The sequence below is a fragment of the Bombus fervidus genome, chromosome 13 (genome assembly GCF_041682495.2).
Source record: "Bombus fervidus isolate BK054 chromosome 13, iyBomFerv1, whole genome shotgun sequence".
NCBI lineage: Eukaryota > Metazoa > Arthropoda > Insecta > Hymenoptera > Apidae > Bombus > Bombus fervidus.
In genome coordinates, this window is record NC_091529.1 from 781,351 (window position 1) to 795,861 (window position 14,511).

The 14,511-nt window shown below is 38.1% G+C and overlaps 1 long non-coding RNA gene across 1 annotated transcript; it reads left to right on the plus strand.

Annotated features, from left to right (window-relative positions):
• Positions 1–634: 634 nt before the first annotated feature.
• LOC139993729 (uncharacterized) lies at positions 635–12,374 on the plus strand. The gene is made up of 3 exons (XR_011801443.1): positions 635–791; positions 11,487–11,668; positions 11,880–12,374. It is a non-coding gene; the product is annotated as an uncharacterized lncRNA (long non-coding RNA).
• Positions 12,375–14,511: the final 2,137 nt, after the last annotated feature.

The following is a 14,511-nucleotide window of genomic DNA, read 5'->3' on the forward strand; positions in this document are numbered from 1 at the left end:
AAATGTGCCTAAGCCTGATTATGAATTTACATCACAGTTCTAATGCATTCGAATCTATAAACTATTATCTGACTTATGTTAGAATATATGTATATTTTATAGAATATACAAATCGTGAGAATTACAGACATTTATAGAAATAGGGCAGTTGAAATTTCATTTTTTGCTAAACCATCCACAAACTCTATTCACAAACTCTAAATTCATTAAACGATTCATTCCCAACCTAAAATCTCAATCGACCCGTAAATCCATTATTTGCCCCTTGTTACACGTTCCTTGTCCAAACTTGACTCACTCAACCTTTTTAGTTAACGGAACAAGATGGAACAAGAAAAGCAGCATTCGGAGAATAAACAACGAAGAAGCACGGAGCGGGGGCTAAATAACAACGGTGAGAACTTGGTCGAAGGAGGTGGAAAAATTCGTGGCACGTCGGGAGCTGAGGATTCGATAAATTCATGGGCTTTCGAGGAGGGTAAATGACGAGGCGTGCCAACAACGCGATGCTGGAATCGCTTGGAGCCGCGTGCGTGCTCGACCCGACGATAAATTAATTCTTGCCAGTGAACGACGCGATACCTTTCGAACACACGCCAGTGGCTTGGATCGATTCGAACCACCCCTTTAAGGAAACGCTTTGAACTCACCTTCTCGGTGGGATACTAGACCATGGAGTGGACAGGTGTCGAATGTATATACAATGTAGGACAAAATAATAAGAGGCTTTACATACGATGAGCCATTCAGAAGAGACATTGATCAACTCCAAAATTGGAAAATAAAGAAAGGTGATTATATTATAAACATTATTCTTTAAACTTATCTTGGACTTTACTATCTATTATTTATATCATCTCTTTACAACGAATTTATAGAAGTAAGTCATTTGTTTTTTACGGATCGAACATCAATCGTGTGAATATCTTAACATCAACCGCTTGGATAGTGAGATTGAGAAATTGACTTGAAGTGGAGTTGACCAGTTGGTCTTCTGAGAAACTTATATGTAAAGACGAACACAATAAGTTTACATAATGTAGAAGTATCACGCTAACTAAAATTACTAAACCAATTAAAATAAATCGTGTCAGACTTTATTGTTTTTGCAAAGTGTTTGCCAGTGTTTTTGATAAAATTAATGTTTACTTTTATTGAGATGGAAACATGATTATATGCGATAAGATCCGACTATCGTGATTACATCGGTAATATTTGAAACAAATAAGAAAATGTACATGAAAGATGCAAGATAATATATATATTAATAGTGTAAATATATATTTCACAGAGGTCACAAAAGTACTTAAATAATCAATTATCCATTATACATGGTTATCTTTAACATTTACTATATGTTTAAGATGGTTACTTGTGCTGCATAAAAATTTTTCATTAAATAAATATTTGCACAAAATTCATATAATGTTACATAATATGATCATAACAGCCATACACCTCCATTTCCTCTCCATTTTTACTTTTCATTCATTTTCATTAATTTTATGAGCATTTCATAAAAATTTCATTCTTTTTTCCTTCATATTCAAGTACTCTTTAATTCTTTCTTTTCTGTACGAACGTTCACTTCGTTGCAATTCGACGTGAAACATACGTGATCTGTAGAATTCATAAAACACGTAAAACAATCGAACGAAAAAATGTCGAATCGTTTGATGGAAGTTCTTGAAAGCGATTTTCAGTACCCATATCATGATGGATGAATACACTGAACCACGAGATCTGATGAAAGTTTATGAAATGTCGTTTCGGAACGACTGTCGGGCGGAAATTGATAAATCCTTGCTGGTAATTGCTATACTTAATCGTTGCGTGTTTACCCCATCAAAGATCGATACCGAGTAGTTTAATCAACGATAAATTTGTTCTGAGTAGATGTAATTTAATTTGCTTTACGTAATTAGAAAAGTTGAAACAAGTAAAGTGTTGTGGTTTTACCAAACACGAAAAAGTGAAAAAATTATCTTCTTTGTGGAAATGGAATCTAACGCAAATAAATATCTGTATATTAATATGAAAATTAGAATTCATTAATAAAATAAATTTTAAATACTTATTGTTTTACTTTATTTAATGATTTTCTTTCATTTTGTAAATTTTGATTTTCTTCAATAACGATCACTGTGTATTAGAATTAACGAGATAAATAAATATTATAATATTATTTTCAAATAATTGAAATATTTAACTCCTTTTAATGAAGCTGTCAAAAATTAAAATTTGTTATAACGTAAAATTTAAAATACTTATATCTTTACTTTATTAAGTAATTTCCTTTCATTTTATAAATTTCAATTTTTCTTATATAGTCATTATATTCATATATAACAGCCATTACATAATTAATGAGATAAATAAATATTATTTTCTAATATTTGAAATATTTATCATCTCTTTCTGAGATTATTCAAAATATAATTTTAATTTTCATTAGTTCTTTCAAGGCTATGAATTGATAAGAAATTTATAGATTCCTATAAATTCATATATGGAAAAATATATAATCGTCAACTTATGAATCTATGTGTGTATGTGTGCGCGTATCGAATAAATACTTAATCATTCAATGTTTGTTGTAAGATTTTAATAAGAAATATATTAGAATAATTTAAAAACATTATCTAATCCAGAGCGACACATAGCAAAAAATTTAAAGTACACATATTGCCTATTTTCATCGTGTGTGGTTCGCACACGAAATTTCAAACTTAATCGATAAGAATCAATTAATATTTGGCAAAGAAAATAAAAACATGTTTCTAAAGTTCAAATTTGATATATATTATTTAAACAGCTACTTCTTATCAAAAATTTACAAGATATCATTTTTCGATAAAATATTTAAACAAAATTTTCTCCTACGAGAGCAAAAACGTTCATAACTGGCGAATCGAAAGGGTGTCGTGATTCATCAGGACAATGCGTAGCCTCATGCGTCTTTGACTACTCGACAAAAGCTGTTGGAGCTTGGTTGGGATGGCTACCACACCCACCGTATTCACTAAACATTGTACCCTCAGATTTTCACCTATTTGAGTCATTACAAAATTCCTTTAATACCAAAAACTTTAATTCTTTGAACGACATAAAAAAATCACAGTGAAAAGTTTTTCTCCGAAAAATCTGAGAGGTTCTGGAAGGGAGGACTCATCAAGTTACGTGAAAGATAGAGAAAGATTGCAGGACAAAATGGTACCTATATAATTCAATAAATGGATATCGGAATTTTAATGTGCTGCGATGGAATTTTCTTTAAAAATCGGAACGAACTTTCCGAGCGAGCCAATAGAAGAGCTCGTTCTCAGAAATTCATGGATTGCATGTTCCTTTGTTTTTTATCGCGAAACAGGAGGGATTGTACAACATGTGAAGCAGGAAAATGAAGCGGAAGATTTCAAAAGAGAACATTATTGACAGGCACTGCTCACAGAGTTTGATAACTAATAAAATGATATTTTCTTCCTTTTCCTTTAACATTATAATGCTAACACATGATTGGCTATAATGTTCAATGCAAAAGAGTTTATTCGCCTGAAAATAATGGATCACCGATTCTGTTACCTTCGACTCTTTCGAAATTATTGACTTACAAATTATAAACGATCGAGAATAAAACTTAACAATTTCCAGTTCTCAAAGCACTATCAAACTGTATATTTTGATAGAAAAAGAACATTTTAAACAATCTTCATTATTTTATATTATCTATGAATTCCATTTAGAATTTATAAATGCTAGACGATATAGATATTAATGGACTGTTAATGTAATTACACAGGGTTGTGATTTTTGGAATACAAGAGGTTATATAGGGTGTCAGATTCATTTCATAAAACATTGTTAGGATATTCTGTGAGTAAAGATAAAAATAAAATGTTATAAACTTACACAAACTTTATGGAAAAGTTATAATAAAAATACGCAATCGCAAAAATACGCTTACTTTTTGTCCATTAAAACGTAGAGGTGTTGAAATATTTTTCCATATGTAAATTTTTGGTGGCGTAATATCTGGTGATCTTAGATACCAAAAAATCAAACCACCTCGACCTTTATCGTTGAGATTTATTCCGTTATAACCCAAAACCAATTTGTTAAACAAATTTGTTGTCATTTCTTATTTTTATTATAACTTTTTAATAAACCTTTTATAAGTCTATTTTAACATGACATTTTCTTCTTATTTTTATTTATAGAATATATTGACGTCATTTTGCAGGAAAAGAACACCTTGTAACGACTTAGGAAGTGAGCATAACGTTATTCGTAAAAGATAGGAAATATTCACGCGCTTGTGAATTTATGTTATCGTCAAGATATGCAAATTCATGTAACTTAAAAATTCGCAATGCGTTAAATATGTAAAATATACGCGTATCAAATATATAATAGACATAAAAATAGGTGAAACATTTTTTTTCACAACATATTCCGGCTTATCTAAGTATTTATTTATATTCTTGCATATCTCTGCATAATTTTACGTAATTAAGCATATTTTAACGCACTACACATGGTTTACTATATAGAATAAATTTTACAAGGAACTTAGAAAAACCACTATCTTTTAATAATCTTACACAATAGGTGTTAAATCAAATCACATAAACTATGGTTTATCTTGATACGTACTGTAATTAATTTATACATAGTTTCCTGTGCAACTAATCCTAAAATTGCGATATTTTTAAAACGATTATAGATAGAAAAAAATATTGAAGAAAAATTTAATGCTTCGAAATCAGCATATAGTAATAGTAATTAATATATATATATGAATGAAGGATCATTGAACCATATCAACCAATAAATATCTTCATCTTCTATAAGTAATGAGGTATGTACGCCAAAAATTACTAGATTAAAATTTATTTTAAAAATTTATTAATAAAAATTAATTTATTAAAATTGATTTAATAAAAATAGAAAAATTTATTACGACTTGTAATTTATGAAATTATTCTAGTACACTATGTTAGCAAATGTAAAGATGACAACAAATGGTTCAATTATCCTTCATTCCACTTTAGGCACGTTATTATCTGCTTTAGATTGTTGTATGGAAGATTTACTTTTATTTCTCAATACACCGAAATAATTCAGTAAATTTCAAATTGTAATAACTTTTAAACTAACAATTTTAAGATACCTTATGTGTAGGTACCCTAATACCTATTTTTCAGAGGAAATAAAACTGCATCAAATTAATGTATGTAAGAATATAATATCTATTGTATGTAGGAGGTCATGTTGCTTTTTTTAAATATTACGACGGACAAAAATATAAAAGATGTTTTAATAAAAATATTTTATCATCAATCTTGTTATGCATGGGAATTTACTAGTATGAATTACTTGTAATTTATGGCTTTTTAAATTTCATTAGTAACAGTATTAACTAATTTTGTAAAAGGGTACTGTACACTTACCCATATTGATATTCGAACATGCACACTATGTCTGTATTTGTTGCTTTGTAGAATTGTACAATTAAACGTTATTGTTAAGAAAGCATTATTTACGTATTTAAGCTACGATAAATAAGTCATATCCTCGTAGAATAGCAATACGATATTTAACGTATTCTCTCTTATACAAAGCAATAAATACAAAGATAATGCTATATCTGAATATTAACGTGGGTAAATGTACATATGTGAACCATTTAATCCTACCATGTTCCATGTCTCCAACTATTCGCGAGTACAATAGAGAGGTAATAGAAAAATATACACATCGAATAGACCAAACTGTCATATTTCTCTAAAATTAACGAGATTCAAGAATAATTAGAGTCTACGAAAGAACAAAGAACCGTTTGGTAAGAAGCAAACGTTCCAGTATACATATACGTGCCTTCATGCAAGTTTGCCGCCGCTTTCACGGGAAGTTCAACATTCCTAATTACACGGGCTGTAGAACTTTAAAGACGCCGTCGGAGGTAAGCCCATCCTCCATAGTTCGCCGAGAATCCTAATTCTCAGGTAGACACAATGATCGCGTTCGCGGCATTAATTTTATAGGGGAACTTTCGTAATTTGACGCAACAACGTTGGTGAGAATGCGAGAGTACCATCATGCTACCACCACCCTCGAAACTTAATATTACACTCCGTATCAGTAATACCAAAATTTGTCATTAAGCGGGATCCTCAGCTTTCGTTTCACTTGGATTATGTGTTATCGATTTATCGTATTTGAATTAGATTATTTTACAAGGTGAAACTTTCATCTTGAAATGGTATTTAATCTTCCGTAGACTGATTCACGATCCAAAGTCTGAACGAAATCTTACATTTAAATTTCTTTGAAAACAATTTTTACTTCTTTAAATAAAATTTTAACAAAAAGGGAAAGGATTAATAACAGCAGTATGTAATCAACATTAGCTATGTGTCACATATCAATGTATTTAGAATATTGAATTGTTGATTATGCATTAGGTTTAATAGCATTCCGCGCCCAAGTGCCCGTTGTGCGAGTCGCTGGGGGCGCCAGCCAACCACAGGATGTGCGGGGCGGCATGTGCTCCGCCGAGAGTTAAGAGGAAGCCACCGATCCGCGAACCGACCGCGGAGGTAATGCAAGAGGGGAGCACCGTCGAACATCCAGCGGTGGATGGCCGGGAGGAAGCCATGGAGGTGATTGAGTGATTTCAACCGTCTCCTCCGATGCAACTTAGGCAGATCGAGAAGAGCGCAAGACCTGTTCCTCCAGACCATCCGGGAGAGTGAGGTCGCCCTCGCGACAGTGGCCGAGCCGTATTGCGTCCCTGACGCTCCCAACTGGATCGGGGATCTGGACGGATTGACGGCCGTGACTTGGACGCCGACCCTGGGTGCCTTTGGCGCCCTGCTTGACCGTGGCAGCGGCTACGTCGCGGTCGAATGGGCAGGAATAGCGGTGGTGGCGGTCTACGTCTCTCCCAACAGCGGCCTGGCCGCGTTCGGGGACTTTCTGGACCATGTCGGTGAATGCGTCAAAAGGTGCTTTCCCCGCCAGGTGCTGGTCCTCGGGAACTTCAATGCCCACTCGACGCAGTGGGGGAACTCCGCGACGAACACCAGAGGAAGATGGCTGACAGACTGGGCTGCGGGACTCGGACTCCTGCTGGTAAACAAGGGTACGGCGAGCGCCTGCGTGGCGTGGAGGGGGTCCTCCGTGGTCGACATCACGTGGGCCACCTCGGAGATGTACCCGAGGATCCGTGACTGGAGAGTGGCCGAGGGAGTCGAGACCCTGTCCGGTCACCTCTACATATTTATGGAGGTGGTCTCGGAGGACGTGGACGAAAATAACAACCAAGTCGCCCGAGGTGGTGCGAGCCGCTCCGGCCCGCAACCACCCAGATGGCGCCTGAAGGAGCGGGACCGGGAGATGTTGCGGGCGGCAGCCATCGTCTCGGCGTGGAGCTGGGACGCCCGAGGGACGACCAGTCTGGGAAGCGTCGACGAGGAGGCGGAGATTCTCCAAGGATACATGAGTACGGCGTGCGACGCCTCGATGCCGCGCTCCGTCCCGGGCAGTGGACGCAACCGCTGCGTTTACTGGTGGACGCCGGAGATCGCGGAGTTGCGGGCGAGCTGCGTGCGGGCCCATCGCCGTAGAAGGACGCGCGACGAGGAGGAGATCTCCCGCTGCTACGGGGTCTACAGAGAGGCGAGACGGACTCTGCAGCTGGAGATCAAGATCGCGAAGGCTCGGTCTTGGAAGGAGCTGATCGAGGCGGTTGAGTCAGACCCGTGGGGGCGGCCGTACAAGGTGGTAACGAGGAAGTTGCGACCCCCCCCCCCCCCCCGCTGACCGCCAACATGGATCCGGTGCTGCTGGCCAAGGTCATCGGGACGCTGTTCCCGCGTCAGGACAGCGACGCGGGGCGGTCGGGATCGTCCCTCTCCTCCGACGGAGGCGAGACGTCGTCAACGGCAACGGCGGCGACGACGTCGACGGAGCGGAGCGAGGAGCTGCGGGTCACTCAGGAGGAGCTTCTCGCGGCAACTAAGAAGATGGCGTCCCGTGACGTGGCACTGGGTCCGGACGGAGTTCCGGGCCGAGTCTGGACAGAGACGATGGAGGTGGTGGCCCCTCGCGTGCGGCATCTGTTCACCCGATGCCTGAGGGAGGGCATCTACCCGCGGATGTGGCGGACGGCAAGATTGGTCCTGCTGCGAAAGGAGGACTCGCCGTCGGCGTACAGGCCGATATGCCTGCTGGACGAGATCGGGAAGCTTTTCGAGAGGGTGATCGCCGCCCGTCTGGAGGCCCATATCACGGGGCGGGAGCCCGGATGGCACGACAGTCAGTACGGCTTTCGCCGGGGTCGCTCCACGGTGGACGCTGTGAAGCGGGTGAGGAGCATGGCGGAGGACATGGTTTGCCGCTACGGGATGGCGGTAGCGGTCTCCCTGGACGTCAGCAACGCCTTCAACTCTATCCCCTGGGCGAGGATAATGGAGGCTCTGCGACACTTCTAGGTGCCGGCGTACCTGGTTGAGGTCATCGGAGCCTACCTGAACGATAGATGGATCACCTTCACTGGGAGGAACGGGGAAGAGAGAAGACGTGTGGAGCGCGGCGTCCCGCAGGGTTCGGTGCTAGGACCGATCTTGTGGATCACGGCCTACGACTCCGTCCTTCGATGCCCGATGCCCCCGGGCACGGGCTTGGTTTGCTACGCCGACGATACCTTGGTGCTAGCCGGGGGACGGTGGTGTAGCAAGACCGTGATTCTCACAGAAGACGCTGTGGCATGCGCGGTGCACGCTATTCAGCGACTGGGATTGAGCGTGTCGCCGGCCAAGTCGGAGGCCCTGTGGTTCTTCGACCACCGCCGCAGCGGATCCCCTCCCGATAGTTTGTCCGTGGCCATAAATGGCGAAGCGGTGCCGGTGAAGTGTCGTATGAGGTATCTGGGCCTCACCATCGACAGTCGGTGGACGTTCGGACCACATTTCGAGCTCCTGGTCCCGAGGGTGACGGCCGCAGCCAACGCCTTGTGCGGCCTTCTTCCGAATATAGGCGGAGCAGGGTCGGGAGTCCGCCGACTCTACGAGGGAATGATCCGGTCCCAGGTCCTCTATGGGGCACCGGTGTGGGCCCAAGACCTGATGGCCAACCGTCGCAGTCGTACCCTGGTGAGGAGACTGCAGAGGACGACCGCTATCCGAATAGCCAGAGGATATCGGACAATATCTTACGAGTCGGCGACAGTGCTGGCGGCGTCGCCCCCGTTTGAGCTGCGGGCCCTCGAGCTCTGTCGGGTGCATGAACACCTGAGGGCACCGCCTTCGACGGCGGCGCTGTCGCTGGGCGGCTTCTCGGCCTCGAACGTCTGGGAAGAGGCAAAGCTGGAGATCTGGGAGCGGTGGCGCTCCCAGCTGATGGAGGAGGACGCCAGGCGGCCACACCGAACCGTCCGCGCCGTGCTTCCCAATTGGGAGGCTTGGAGAGATCAAGGCGGGGTTCCGCTCACCTTCAGGACGACACAGATGCTCGCCGGACACGGGGTCTTCGGTGAGTACCTGCTGAAGATCGGGCGGGAGGTGACGTCCACCTGTCACCACTGCGGGGAAGAGGAGGACACGGCACAGCACACGCTAGAGTTTTGTCCAGCGTGGGCGGAACCGCGGCGCGTTCTGCAGCTCGACATCGGCGAGAGGTTGGCTCCGGAAGCGGTCGTTGAGGCCATGCTCCGAGGGCCCCAGGAGTTTAACGCTGTCCGCACCTACTGCGAGGAGGTTATGCAGAGAAAGGAGCGGGCAGAAAGGGGCCGGGAGAGAAGAGCCGATCCCAGTAGATCGTCGCATCAACACCGCAGAGGCTCCGTACGACGCAGGGGCGCGGCGCCACCGTCGCTGCCCCGGGTGCGTCAGACTAGGGAACGTGGCGCTAGAGGGAGTGGTTCCCCTTAGCTTTCCAACTCAAGCCGGGATGCCTCCCTAGACAACAACAACGGCAGGGAGATAGACGACGAAGTTGCACTCGGTAGTGATTCGCAAGAGACCCCGGGTGCACCTTTGAACATCGGGATGACCACCGTGGGGTTTTAGTCGGTAAGAGTCCGACACTACACGGTCGTTGCTACGCAGCGCCGAGTGTCCATGAGGATTTCCCCACTATAAAAAAAAAAAAAGGTTTAATAGCTTGTATTTCGAACTGAAGTAAAGTTCAGCCTGATTAAGTCATTAAGTTTGTTGTATTGTTACTTGCAACATAAGTTATGCGACGAACAATCGTACACGAAAGGTTTCCTTAAATTTTTATAAAAATGCTGAATATCCGAAAAGACAGGCGGACATTATATCTTACATATAAACGTAAAGAACTGAGCCTAGAAAAATTCACAAACCGTCAGCGAAGATGAATGGATTACAGTTGACGAAAAAAAGTGGGTCACATATGTAAGTAGTAAACAGAAGGAAAACAAAAGAAAAGTAGAGTATTCACGACACGTAAAGAAATGCTGACTTTGCGTCTGCCGATTACTTCTGCTTGGCTGAACACGGCCCGGAGCGTGGACACCGGTTAAAGAGCGATATAACCGATACACTTTTCAAGGGGATGTGCTATTTTCCGTTACGGGGCTGGGAAATATTTCAGATGTAACTCTTTAACACGACGGTAGTCATGTGAATTTTTCAGGCTTGCTTCCTCGCTTGTTTTTACATCATATACTGCAATGTTACTATTGGGTTGGCAACTAAGTGATTGCGGATTTTGTCATTAGGTGGTATTGACAAAATCCGCAATCACTTAGTTGCCAATCCAATACAATGTACAAGTTCATCCACTTCGAATCTTCACGTTATTTTCAAATATAAAAAATTTAAAGAGTGAAACATACAACCTTTTAAAATATCTTTGTGTAAATAATAAACTGATTAATCAAGAGATATTTATTTATAATACAATTTCATTATAACTTAAATTTTAAACCATAATTCTAAATTAAAACAATACCATTTGTGTAAACACATCAAGGAATTAAAAGTTATCATTCAGTATTATTTTAAAATAATAAATAACTTAAGCGACTTAAAAATATTTATTCATGATATGATTCCAGTGTAATTTGAATACTTATGAAATAATTATGAAGTAATCATTACAGTTCCATTTACACAAACCTGTCCTCAACTAAGAGAATATTGTCCGATAATTCCTCATATTTATCATTTTTTTCTTTTTATATTTGCGTGTAAAATTTATTTCTTTGGTTTACTGATATCGCAATGATTATATCAATTACTAACAATATCAAGTTTACCTTAATTTTAAATCGTGTATTAAATTCATATTCGTGAACCAGATCTATGCGAATTTTTAAACTGTTGAAGATTCAAAGAAATTACTATAATGATGCATATTCGAATAATTCTATAAATATGAAATGTATGTTAAATGTAAGGAAAATATCTTCTTTCTTCCACGTTTCCTGTATTTTTTAACAGTAAAATTAATCACAGAACGAATATAAATGCTTGTGCGGTAATGCGAAATTGAAATAAATTAAGAGCGTTAATGAGATTAATGATAATGTAGAAATAAAGCAAATTGAAAAGAAAGAATTAATTAAAGCTCGGCCATAAATAAAATTCAAAGTGAAAATCATAGAAGATTTGAATGTATTTATAAAAAGTAACAGCAGGTAATTAATTGAAGAAATTGCATCTTGTTTCTTTTCTGAATATTTTCTATATTTTTAAATAGCAACTTCAGTACTTTTCAATAATATACTGTCTTGATATTTATTCTCTTTCTTTGGCGAAATTGAAATATAGAATTTACTCTGATTAATTTTCTATTGTTGCAATGATGAAAAAGGTTGATAATAATATACTTTGTTTCATTCGTTTCAGATCCAATGGTGTAAAATTTCATATCTGCTCGCAAAAGAATTTTTCAAGGTGAGTAAAAAATGCAATCTAATTCAAAGTTTTTTATTTCAAATAATAGGATTATTTTAAATTTTGATTTTTAGAAAAGTTAAATTAATTAATTAGCGGAACGAAACAAAATATCGAAACCAATGAAATAGATCGATTATTTAGTATAGGAAGCACTTTGTAGCAGATTGCAGAAACCATAGAGCGTCTATTAAAATGTAGATAATAATATAATTAAGGATAATAATGTACTCTCGACTTTGATCGAACAAAGTAATAAAAACAATTAATTTGCATTTTAGATATTAACAGAATATTAATCAATAATTCAAAAACAAAATGATATGTTAAATAATTAACGTTTATACGTCATTTTGAACCGATTCAATCGACAAAATTAAAATTTGAACAGTTTAAAACCACAAACGATGTGTGGTGATAGATCTATTTCGTATCTCATCTGTGTTAAAATATATTAATATCTTGACCGAAATTTGATAAAAAAGTCTGTGAATAAATTAAATTTTTTACAACTTCAAGTATTTGCATACTTTTTATATTTTAAGGAATGCATAAAGGAATGAGGATTGTGCTATAGTGTACTTATACTACATATGTACTACATGTGTAATAGATACATAAAAATGAAAGGCCTATTTAAAGATAAGATTGATTATCGAACGGTAATGTTCCTTCATTTCTATTTTATGGTTAATGCAACAAAGCTTGACTTTTGTTAGTTCGAGAAAGATTGTTAGTTCATTTGGATCTATTAATGGGTTGATGAAAATTCTTATTCTTATTAAAGAATACAATTATTTGCAATTTTTGACTTTTAAAGGGAAATAATTGGTTTTCATATGTCGTTTAAAATAATAGTAGATTATTGTCTAGCTTTTATATCTAAGGTATAAGAGAAGGAATATCAGAAATCTTGAAAGTATAGTATTTCTAGCATCAAACAATTTCTTCTTATTTCATCAATCTTGAAAGAAATAGAGACACGAGAACAAAGAAACTTTGAACAGCAAACTCGTGATTAATAAAGGAACGAGATTATACACTGTCGGCGAATAGCATGAAATGTCTTGGATTAATGAAAGAAAATTTGAATATATTTTAGAAGTACAACTGTATTAGAATGATTCATTGAATGCTTAAAAGTGCAATAAGCTGAAAAACAATCGTAAGAGTTATACTTTTTACTCTCGAAATCGATATTGTGTATACGCAATTGTATTTGTATATGCTAATAATTAACTAAACGGGAAATGTAAACTGTGTCCGATGAAACTCATTTTAAAATATAACACATTACGTTTCTCTTACGAGGCCATTCGAAAAATTTGTTTCTATTATGAATATCACACAAGAAATCATTTTTTTCAGAGAGTTAAATAGCAATGGCATAATAAAAATTCACATAATAATGCTTCAAAATATAATTAAATTTCACTTTATTTAAAATAACAAGTAAATTTTAAACCAATAATAAAGCATTAATTTTTTTTAGATTTTGAAAAATTTAATATTTTGCTTGTATTGGAAAAAAGACGAATAGAAAATAAAAAGGATAGAAAAGACGTGTATATGAGAGAAATAGAAGGCTACTGAAAGAAAACAAAAGGAATGGGACGTAAAAATTTGGAGTCATGTTGCAATCAAAGTTCCATGTGCCGTTGCATAGCAATATTGATTTACCATTCGTACCATTCTATGAGTATAAATACATTTATGGTTTGAATAAAGTCCTCTATTGCATTCAATGTCTTTACCAGCAAATTTATACTTATCCTGCAACTTATAGACCAATAAATTCAATTTTCAAATTATATAGAGTTCAAATTAATCACAGTTTCTGGTACTTGCAATTCGTATTATAAATTCAACCTTTGTAACCTATACTATATCGTAAGTAATACTATACTTTTTATAAATAATAATAACAAAAATTAATATATTAATTGTACGATTAAAGTCACCCACCAGCCATTATTTCAAACTAAACATTTTCCAATTTATATTTCCTTTTTACAAAAATAGCTTCATTCTCAGTTCCTTTTACTCACTTATACATTTCGAAGAGACTGACGGAACATATAGATTTCGACGTAAAACTTGCGTCTCATATCGTCAATTACAGGCGTCGGGGGTAAATATAAACGGGGCGCTTAATGAAATCGTTCCGCGACTCGAACGATCGCCTTCGCTATGTTATTTTTGTCAAAAGGTTACACGAGGATTCGTTGCATCTGTTTGCAATATATCAGATCCGAAACAAAATACGTCCGCGAATCTTCTTTGGCGTCTTTTTGGACTACGGCCAACAAACGCAAGCCATTCCATTCGATACAGAGCCCGATAAGTGTTCCTCGTTAACCTATTGAGACCGTACACTGACAAACTTGAAAGCAGGAATTGAGAATATCACAACTCGAAACTAACCGTTGAATACGTAGTTGAATCTATTATTGTTTGAAATATTTGTACTAGCAAATATTTGTTGCTAGACTGTAGGTTATTATGTATTTACAAAAAATTTAAAAGCACAACGATACATAGAATACATATACAATAGTATGAAAAATATATAGGGTGTATGTAA